The sequence below is a fragment of the Lolium perenne genome, chromosome 5 (genome assembly GCF_019359855.2).
Source record: "Lolium perenne isolate Kyuss_39 chromosome 5, Kyuss_2.0, whole genome shotgun sequence".
NCBI classification, from domain to species: Eukaryota; Viridiplantae; Streptophyta; class Magnoliopsida; order Poales; family Poaceae; genus Lolium; species Lolium perenne.
Genome location: NC_067248.2, coordinates 35886080 through 35895392, shown reverse-complemented (window position 1 = coordinate 35895392; position 9313 = coordinate 35886080). Strand labels below are relative to the sequence as shown.

The following is a 9313-nucleotide window of genomic DNA, read 5'->3' as shown; positions in this document are numbered from 1 at the left end:
TGGGCGTGGAAACAAATCGCACGTGCGTCACCAAATAAAAACCCACGCACTCCCGTCCTTTTGAAAGGAATTAGTGCAGTGCTTGGCATGGCCTCCGGCAGAGGGTAGCGACAGATGCAGGTCGGGCTGACCACATTGCGTCTATGCACACATATTGAAGGTCGTATTTAGATATCTATGATGGTTTTCACTCATTGTGCATGATCTAAATATCCTAGACCTACTCTATGTGGAATGATTAAAAAGAAACGCTCTGCACATTAGTGTGGAGTCCTGAATCTTGAAGCGGAGCTCATCTAGAAGAGATTGAAATCAATTGCATGTCCAAATAATTTGGTAGTGTTTCAGAAAGTCTGGCTTATGCATCTGAAAAGCAAAACTTGATTGCAGTCATGTTTCGATGGCTGGAGGAACGTAAATATAATAAATATATTAGGAGAACATGATCAGCTGACGAGGTTAGTTTTCATGTGTAGAAACAACTTCATGATTTTGTTACATCCCACTTCATAATCCAGACGATAGTACAGGGATTACAAGGTGTAGAGTACAAATGGATCTAGGGAGGAGGAGATACAAGTGTTTCCCTACTGCAATGTTCTAGTCTGTTCGCCCTTTTCCTCCACTGCCTTTCTCCTCTTATCCCTTCTCCCGTCACGCGGATGGTGTGCTGTCGATGATGACTCGATGGTGGGTTTGGGCCTCCTTCTTCTGAGCCCGCTTCCTCTGTTGCTTGGTACCGGGCCAAGGCTGGGCCGTGACATGCCCCACTCCTTGAGAGCTGGCTTGACCCCAAGCCAGTGCTTCAGGGAACCGCTGCTGAAGAGCTCGAACATCTTCCCAGGTCATTGCTGGTGTTGCAGAATCATCCCAGACAACCCGGACTTGCTCAACTGCGGCACCGCCACGCTGAATGGTGCGTGACGCCACAAGTGCCAATGGCTGCAACGAAGATACCGAGTAAATGGCAAAAAGAGAGTCATCCCCACTGACCTGTTGCTGAGGAGCTAGGTGCCGTTTGAGTTGTGAAACATGCACAACATCATGGATGCGACTCCCAGTCGGCAACGCGAGCTTGTACGCCACTTCGCCCACCCGCTGCAGAATCTTGTATGGACCATAGAATTTGAAGGCTAGCTTCTGTGTACTGCGTCGAGCCACGGAATTCTGGATATATGGCTGAAGCTTCAAGTAGACCATATCGCCAACTGCAAAAACTCGCTCCACGCGATGCTTATCTGCCTGACGACGCATGCGTTCCTGAGCGCGCAGTAACTGTTGTTGTAGCAGAGCCATAGTCACCTCCCTGGCTCGAATCATCTCTTCCAAGTCTGGAGCTGTAGCAGTAGTTGGATCTGGTGTACCAAAGTGTTTGGGCACATGGCCATACAGTGTTTCAAAGGGTGAACGTTGAAGAGCGGAGTGAAAGGAAGTGTTGTACCAGTACTCGGCTAGAGGAAGCCATTTGGACCACTGTTTTGGTGTGGCATGAGTGGAGCAACGAAGAAACGCTTCCAGACATTGGTTGAGGCGCTCTGTCTGGCCGTCCGTTTGAGGGTGGTAAGCAGAACTCATCATCAACTGTGTATCAGTGAGTCGGAACAGTTCCTGCCACAACAGACTAGTGAAAATTTTGTCTCGGTCTGAAATGATGCAGTGTGGCATACCATGGAGCTTATAAACACCATCCAGGAAGGTCTGAGCCACTTGTGCCGCTGTGAATGGGTGCTTCAGAGGTAGGAAGTGACCATATTTCGTCAATTTATCGATGACAACCAGAATCACATCATAACCACTAGATTTGGGAAGCCCTTCCACAAAGTCCAGACTGATTGTGTGCCAGGGAAATGGTGGAATAGGCAGGGGTTGTAATAAACCAGGCATCTTAGTATGTTCTGTCTTAGCTTGTTGACATATTGTGCATGTGCTCACAAATGACTGAATTGAGTATTTCATCTTCGGCCAAGTGAACAACCTCTTGATGCGTTGGTATGTCGCCAAGACACCAGAGTGGCCGCCGATGCCACTAGAATGCAGGGCTTGCATTATATGATTTTGCGCCACAATGTTGTTGCCTACCCAGATTTTCCCTTTGAAACGAATCACTCCTTGTTCGAGAGTATATCCTTTTTCATTAGAGCCAGTAACACTCAATTCTGACCACAGTTGCTTGGTGCGCGGATCATCCTCGTACCCATCTGTAAGAACTTGTAACCAAGTAGGTTCCACAGCAGATATTGCCAGCACAGTATCATGGTGGAGCCGTCTAGACAAGGAATCTGCTGCTGCATTAGTGATGCCCTTTTTGTACTGGATTTTATAATTCAATCCCATCAGCTTCACAAATGCTTTGTGCTGAATACCTGTGGTCAGCCTTTGTTCTGTGAGATGTAATAAACTTTTTTGGTCAGTGCGAATGATAAATTCTTGATGCTGCAAATAAGAACGCCACTTGTCAATTGCAAGCAAGATCGCCAAACATTCCTTTTCATAGGTCGAGAGAGCCTGATTCTTGGGGCAGAGTGCTTTGCTTAAATAAGCTATTGGGTGATCGTGTTGCATCAAGACAGCCCCGATTCCCACTCCACACGCGTCTGTCTCCACAATAAACTGCTTTGAAAAGTCGGGAACCGCAAGCACTGGTGCGTGGATTAAGGCTTCTTGCAGAGTATGAAATGCTGTGGCTGCTCCAGGTGTCCATTGATACTGGTTGTTCTTCTTGAGCATGTCTGTTAGGGGACGGCTGATGATGCCATAATTCTTGATGAATTTGCGATAATATCCCGTCAGTCCAAGGAAACCACGAATGTCCTTGAGATTTCGCGGTACAGGCCAGGTGCGCACCGCCTCCACCTTCGCTGGATCCGTGGCAACACCACCACCACTGATAACATGTCCCAGGTATTCAATCTGAGATCTTGCGAAGGTGCACTTGGTCCTTTTGATGAGAAGCTGATTGTCTTGTAGTATTTGTAGCACTTGACGCAGAAGCTTGCGGTGCTCATCCAACGTGGCTGTATATACGAGGATATCATCCATGAACACAAGTACACCGTGTCGTAGGAGTTTTTCAAAGATGTGGTTCATGATGCCCTGGAACGTTGCTGGCGCGCCTGTCAGACCGAACGGCATCACCAGGAACTCATACAACCCTTGATGAGTACGGAAAGCAGTTTTGTGCTCATCACCTGCCGCCATGCGAATTTGGTGATAGCCCGAGCTCAAATCGAGTTTACTGAACCATTTTGCGCCTGCCAGCTCATCCAACAGTTCGTCAACAACAGGCAGAGGGTGCTTGTTCTTCACTGTGAGTGAATTCAACTGTCTGTAATCCACACAAAATCGCCACGAACCGTCTTTCTTGCGAACCAATAGGACTGGTGAAGCAAAGGGACTAGAACTAAGGCGGATTGTCCCATGTTGGAGCATTGACTGAACTTGTCGCTCAATCTCTGTTTTTTGATGTGGGGTATACCGATACGGGCGGACACTGACCAGCTGTGCACCTGGAACAAGTGGTACTTGATGATCACATGCGCGTCGAGGTGGAAGATCTTCAGGTTCCTTGAACAGGGAATCAAATTCATGTAGTAACTCCTGCACCTCTATTGGTACTGACTCAAAGGCAGTATCGACTGACAGCAAATTCAGCTCAGCTTCTTGGTGCACAGGTTGCACCTGAATACAGTCCACGATTGCTCCCCGACGCAGCAGTCCATGTAACTTTGCCGCTGTCACTGGGCGACATGGCTTCGAGTCCTCTCGAATGCCCTGTAAATGCACTCTGCGCTGATTATGTGTGAAGCGCATCCATCGTTTCCGCCAGTGCACCCACATAGGGCTGTGGTCTTCTAACCAATCAGCACCTAGTATCATATCATAGCAAGGCAAATCCAGGACATGGAAATCATACTGGAACGAGTGGCCTTGGCATAGCCATTGCAGTTGCGGCATTATTTTGGAACTCACTAGAGGAGCGCCATTAGCAGCGACAAAATGTGCGGGTGTGGTGTCTGCAGTTTCCCTATCCAACTGAACTGCCAGCGAAGAACTGACGAAAGAAGAATTTGCACCTGAATCAATCAGAATCAGAATGTGTTGCTTATCAATCATTCCATGCAGGCGCATGGTACGACGCTGGCGTGGCTTGGATGATGCTGACAGGGGAGCCAAAAGCATCAAATCATTTTCAGATTCTGAGGAACAGCTCGATGAATCTTCAGACTGCAATACCTCAAGCAGTTCTTCCATAATATGTAGAGGAATCTGAGCAGGGCATTTGTGGCCACGATGGTATTTCTCACCACATGTGAAGCAGAGGTTCTTTGATTTGCGATAAGCTCTGAGAGCCTCCAACTTGTCATCCCAGCGAACTCCTTCAGGTTTCTTACTGTCGTCAGCACGAACAGTGTGTTTGAGTTTCTCTGTATTGCTTGCACTTGGCTTACTCTTGTCACGGTGAGAATACTTGTATTGTGAATAATTTCTATCATTCTCCAGCTCGGTCTCCTGCAAGGAAGCAAGCAAACCAGCAGTATCGACATCTTGGGGGCAATGTAACACAACAGCAGTACGAATATCTGGGCGCAGACCCGTGAGATAGCGCTCAACAAAAAAAACTTCGCTAGTGAAAGGATCCTCGAGGAGAATTTGGTGTCTAAGTGTGTTGAATTTGGTGGTGTACTCGGCGACAGTGCTAGTTTGACTGAGTGCCAGCATCTGTCGCATAAGGAAGGTATGTTTGCTCTTACCCCAACGCTCTACAACTGCATCACTAAGATCCTGCCAGTGAATGAATTTTTGACGCTTTTGTATGGTTTTCAACCAGAGTGCCGCGTTGCCGATCATATTCAGCGCCGCGAATTTGACCTTCATGGGTGCGGACACACCATAGATGTCAAAGTACAACTCACAGTTGTCGAGCCATATCTGATGATCATCACCATCAAACTTGGGAAAATCCATCTTAGGGGTGCTTCCGAAAGCTGGACGGTGGTGTGAGTGCGCCGTGGTGCGTGTATCGTGTGAGTCGGGCCCTCTGTCGAACGAGTAGTGGGCAGTGCGAGACGTACCATGATCGGGAGGAGGATCTGGGGGTCGATTGCCCCCAAGTTCCTGCCCCCGGGCTGTTGTTGCTACGCCGCGCCCACTGGGCTGTTTGTCGGAGTCGACCCGCACGACGGTGGTCGTCGGCGTGACAGGCTCCGTGCTGGTGGCGCCGCTTGACAGCGCCCGCGTCTCCAGGAGGGCGAGACGCGATGCGGTGTCCTCCGCGTGCAGTTGGAGCAGCGCCGTGCTCTTCGCGAGATCGGTCGTGGCCGCGCTTGACGCCTGCATCCACTCCGATAGCTTGGCCATCTTACTGACGAGGTCGTCGAGTTTGGAGGTGGTGGCGGCGTGTTGTTCCTCAACGGTGGCCATGGCAGACGCGATCTGCTTCTCCACCACCGTGGGGTTCTTCCGGGAGGGCGCCAGGTCGAGCTCCAAGGACGCGATCGAACCGAGAGATGGGTCTTACTGCAGCAATCCGAAAATCACCGCAAACCGCAAACGGATTTACAGATCAAGCGATTCCAGAGATCGAATGGAGGCTCATGATACCAATTGTTACATCCCACTTCATAATCCAAACGATAGTACAGGGATTACAAGGTGTAGAGTACAAATGGATCTAGGGAGGAGGAGATACAAGTGTTTCCCTACTGCAATGTTCTAGTCTGTTCGCCCTTTTCCTCCACTGCCTTTCTCCTCTTATCCCTTCTCCCGTCACGCGGATGGTGTGCTGTCGATGATGACTCGATGGTGGGTTTGGGCCTCCTTCTTCTGAGCCCGCTTCCTCTGTTGCTTGGTACCGGGCCAAGGCTGGGCCGTGACAGATTTTCACACAAACTATCCTGCACCTTTGCGTGGTGCAGTGGGATTGGAGCTTCGATCTTTGTTTTCTCATGACTGAAATGGTAAAATAGTTCACGTCCGTTCCTCTATAAATTGTGACACGCCTAGAGCTGCCGGCAGGCAAGATTATAGGAATCATAGAGTGGTATTTGAGTCACAATTCCATGCCTTGGTCTCGCTCATGAAGACGACGGATTAATATCTTGATGTTCATCTAAATTAACCCGTAGCAACGCACGGGCAAATTTCCTAGTACTTATAAAAGTGCAAACTTCCCAGGAAAATAGCATCTCCACCGTACATTCGGATGTATCAAATGGTTCAGATTCGTTTGTTCTCCCCACCTCTCCGCCCGAAAATTATGTGGTCTTTTCTATCCATCCAGCATCATCTCCGCCACGCACAAGAAAAACTGAAAACAAAGGATCTCGCCTGCCTCCTACCCCTGGCGATGCTCAGCCGCTGCCTCCACGCCCACATGCCCGGCTGCCCGCGTCCGCTGCACCTCCGCACCCGACTGCCCTTGGAGCACTACGCCGCCGCATAGCCTGCCCGCGTCCGCTGCACCACGGCTCCACGTCGCCATCCATCTGTCCTTGGAGCACTACGCCGCCGCCTCCATGCCTTCCCGCGTCCGCTGCGCCGCCGTCTGCCTTCGTTTCCCTGCCCCACCCGTGAATCGCAGCCAGCTGCGCCCATGCCACCGCCATCCTCCTCGCTGATGATGTCATTCGCGGGTTCCTCTCCGCCTTTAGACTGACGGCGCCATCTGAGATCCGTACGTCCCACCACCCATGAGGACATCTTCCCATACCATGGGATGGAGTAATATTTGCATTTTATTTACAATGCTTTCCTAATTTATGCATCACCATGATAGGTTTTAGACAGAGAAAGGCATAAAGCAACAAGAGTTCCGGAGGCGGCTGCTGGGGTCATACATTGTGCACATGATTCACGGAGTGCACAATAGTTCCTTTCAATAGTATGAAATTTTGAAATTTCCGGACTACTTTTCGTACAGTTCTGATGATATTTTATCTTTTTTATAAATGGCAAACTGAGATTATGCAAGCCGATGATATTAGTGGTTACCTTAAAGGGAAAGTATTGCAGAGTTGTCACTGGTTTAATAGATACAGACTTGATGCTGCTGATATCTGGAGATGTTCATTTTGTAATGGTCATTCATGAGATTGGTCGATTGTCCTTTTATACAATTAGGTATTATGTTCTACAAGACAAGTGCAATCCAAGGGCAGATTTAATTAAGCCTCAGAGAGTGTATATATGGTACGTGTTAATCAACATCTGGTCATTTTTAATCATAATTTGTAGTCTGGTTTCTCCGTCAACTGACTAGGCAGAAGATTCTACGAAATTACACATTTTCAGTAAATTGCTAATCTCAAGGATTAACTTGGATTACACCGACATTGTATAGGTAATTATCTCATTTGCACCGGTGCCGTTGTCGACCATATGCATGGGTAAGCCGTGGTTGCCTCGGAGTCTACTACTTATTGTATATAATGACTCAGGTTTCAGGCTTATAGCATCATTTAGTTTCATGCATAATCCAGTTTTGAGGTTTTTATATAACAATTATGCCTTATTGTCGATTTCATTTATTCATTTCAACACTTAAACAATAAGAGCATTAGATATGTACTGAATACAAAGTCTTTCACCTAATTTTATCAGCCCCATTGAGTTTTAAAAAGTCCTTACTGATATCTTCCTACTTTGCAAGATTAGATGTAGTTGGTTTTTATTCCTATCGTCAGGAAGTTCATGAATGCCATGAGCTTGTATATATCTTTTTTCACCATGAATCTTATCTCTTGTAGGCGCATGATAGTGGTAATAATTTATCCAAGATGCCTAAATATGGTTTATGTAAAATAATAATGAAAATCTTTGATATTTATATGCCACTTCCGACATGATGTTTAGCTTAACGGAGATGGTAAAAAATGGCTGAGTTTGTCTCATCTGTTCTCGAAAGTTTGTACTCAAATTAGGTCAAAATTCTTTTACTCATGGTTCATCCTTGCATGACCAATCATGTTGTGTGTGACCACTTTGAGTAAGAATTCCTCATATAAGCTTATCAATCATTGCTCAGAAGCATTACACAACACATGATCAAATACTTCAAACAAAAATAGATAGGTCGGTCCCAAAGCTATGAGCGAATGATATGCGAGTTAATATATCAGATTTTTTTTTTCAAATTGTTGATAGCACCTTTTGTTATAAGATTGAATAGATTGTTTGTTTAGTTAGTTTTGAGACATCGATTAATGAAGGTACATATTTAAGTTCTTAGAAAGTAGTTCATAAGTTGGTTGTCGTAAAATTGATGTCTACATCATACATTTTGTGGTACTTAAAAAAGGATAGTTCTTAAATTTATATGAATTGTTGCTACATGGATATGTATTTTCATATGAAACCGCTGGTAGTAATTTCGAGATGCCCATTTTATCTGTCTGAGATTTTATTGGCTGCCACGTAAGCGTTCACAATGATGCTATTTTACCTGAAATCAGAAGTTGAACCTATACCCGCGTTTATCATGGTTTAAATATGAGCTTCCTTTTCCTGCTGTTAATAAAGGTTGTTGCATGCTACAGTACGGTGGTTTTAATGATCTGTACCTTTCTTTGGCACTTTTCAGATGCAGATGCCTTTGATTGTTGTTGTGTTTACATTTCAGGTTAAGACGGAGCAAGCATTCCTCGGTTGCAGATTTTAGAATGTAAAGTTAATATGTTTCTTCTTTACAATACATGATTTTAATTGATGAATTTTTTTTCCTCTTGGGCCTATCCAATTTTGTCCAGTACTTGTTTTTTTTTGACAATCAATACCACATATATTCATAGTAACAAATAGTACATGGTAGAGATACATGAACTGACTCCAACGATTACAAAATAAAGTCTAAAAGATAGTAACAAATCTTCGAGGTCTTCAATTTCTTTCTTCTTCCAGAACACAATCTTGTACTCTTGTGAAGGCAGCCAAAGATACATAACGAACCATAGACCTGTAGATACCGACGAAAGTTCTCCCATAATTTTTTGAGCCGCAATGCCAAGACTGCGTGCACGCACGCAACCATTAAAGCAGTCATACAACATCGGCAAGAGTACCAACACCAGTATATCAGGGAATAATAACTAACTAGCTTTGTCGTCGTCGATGGAGAGCCGAGAGTACGAATCACCATTGTCGAGGACGTAGCAGCCGGGACAAAAACTGCGAGGATAATCCTCCTCGCGGCAACAACGACAAAAGATCCAAAATCGATCTGGCGAAGCAAGATCCGAAGACTCATACCTAGAAAATTGTGATTGTTCAACACCACCATTGACGCCGGGAAGAAGATCTCGTCGCCGAACGAAAGGCC

At 46.2% G+C, this 9313-nt stretch overlaps 1 long non-coding RNA gene across 1 annotated transcript; it reads left to right on the top strand.

Moving 5' to 3' along the window:
* Positions 1-6307: 6307 nt before the first annotated feature.
* LOC127298569 (uncharacterized) lies at positions 6308-8753 on the top strand. Its single transcript, XR_007849864.2, has 3 exons — positions 6308-6673; positions 6776-7188; positions 7340-8753. It is a non-coding gene; the product is annotated as an uncharacterized lncRNA (long non-coding RNA).
* The last annotated feature ends 560 nt before the right edge of the window (positions 8754-9313 follow it).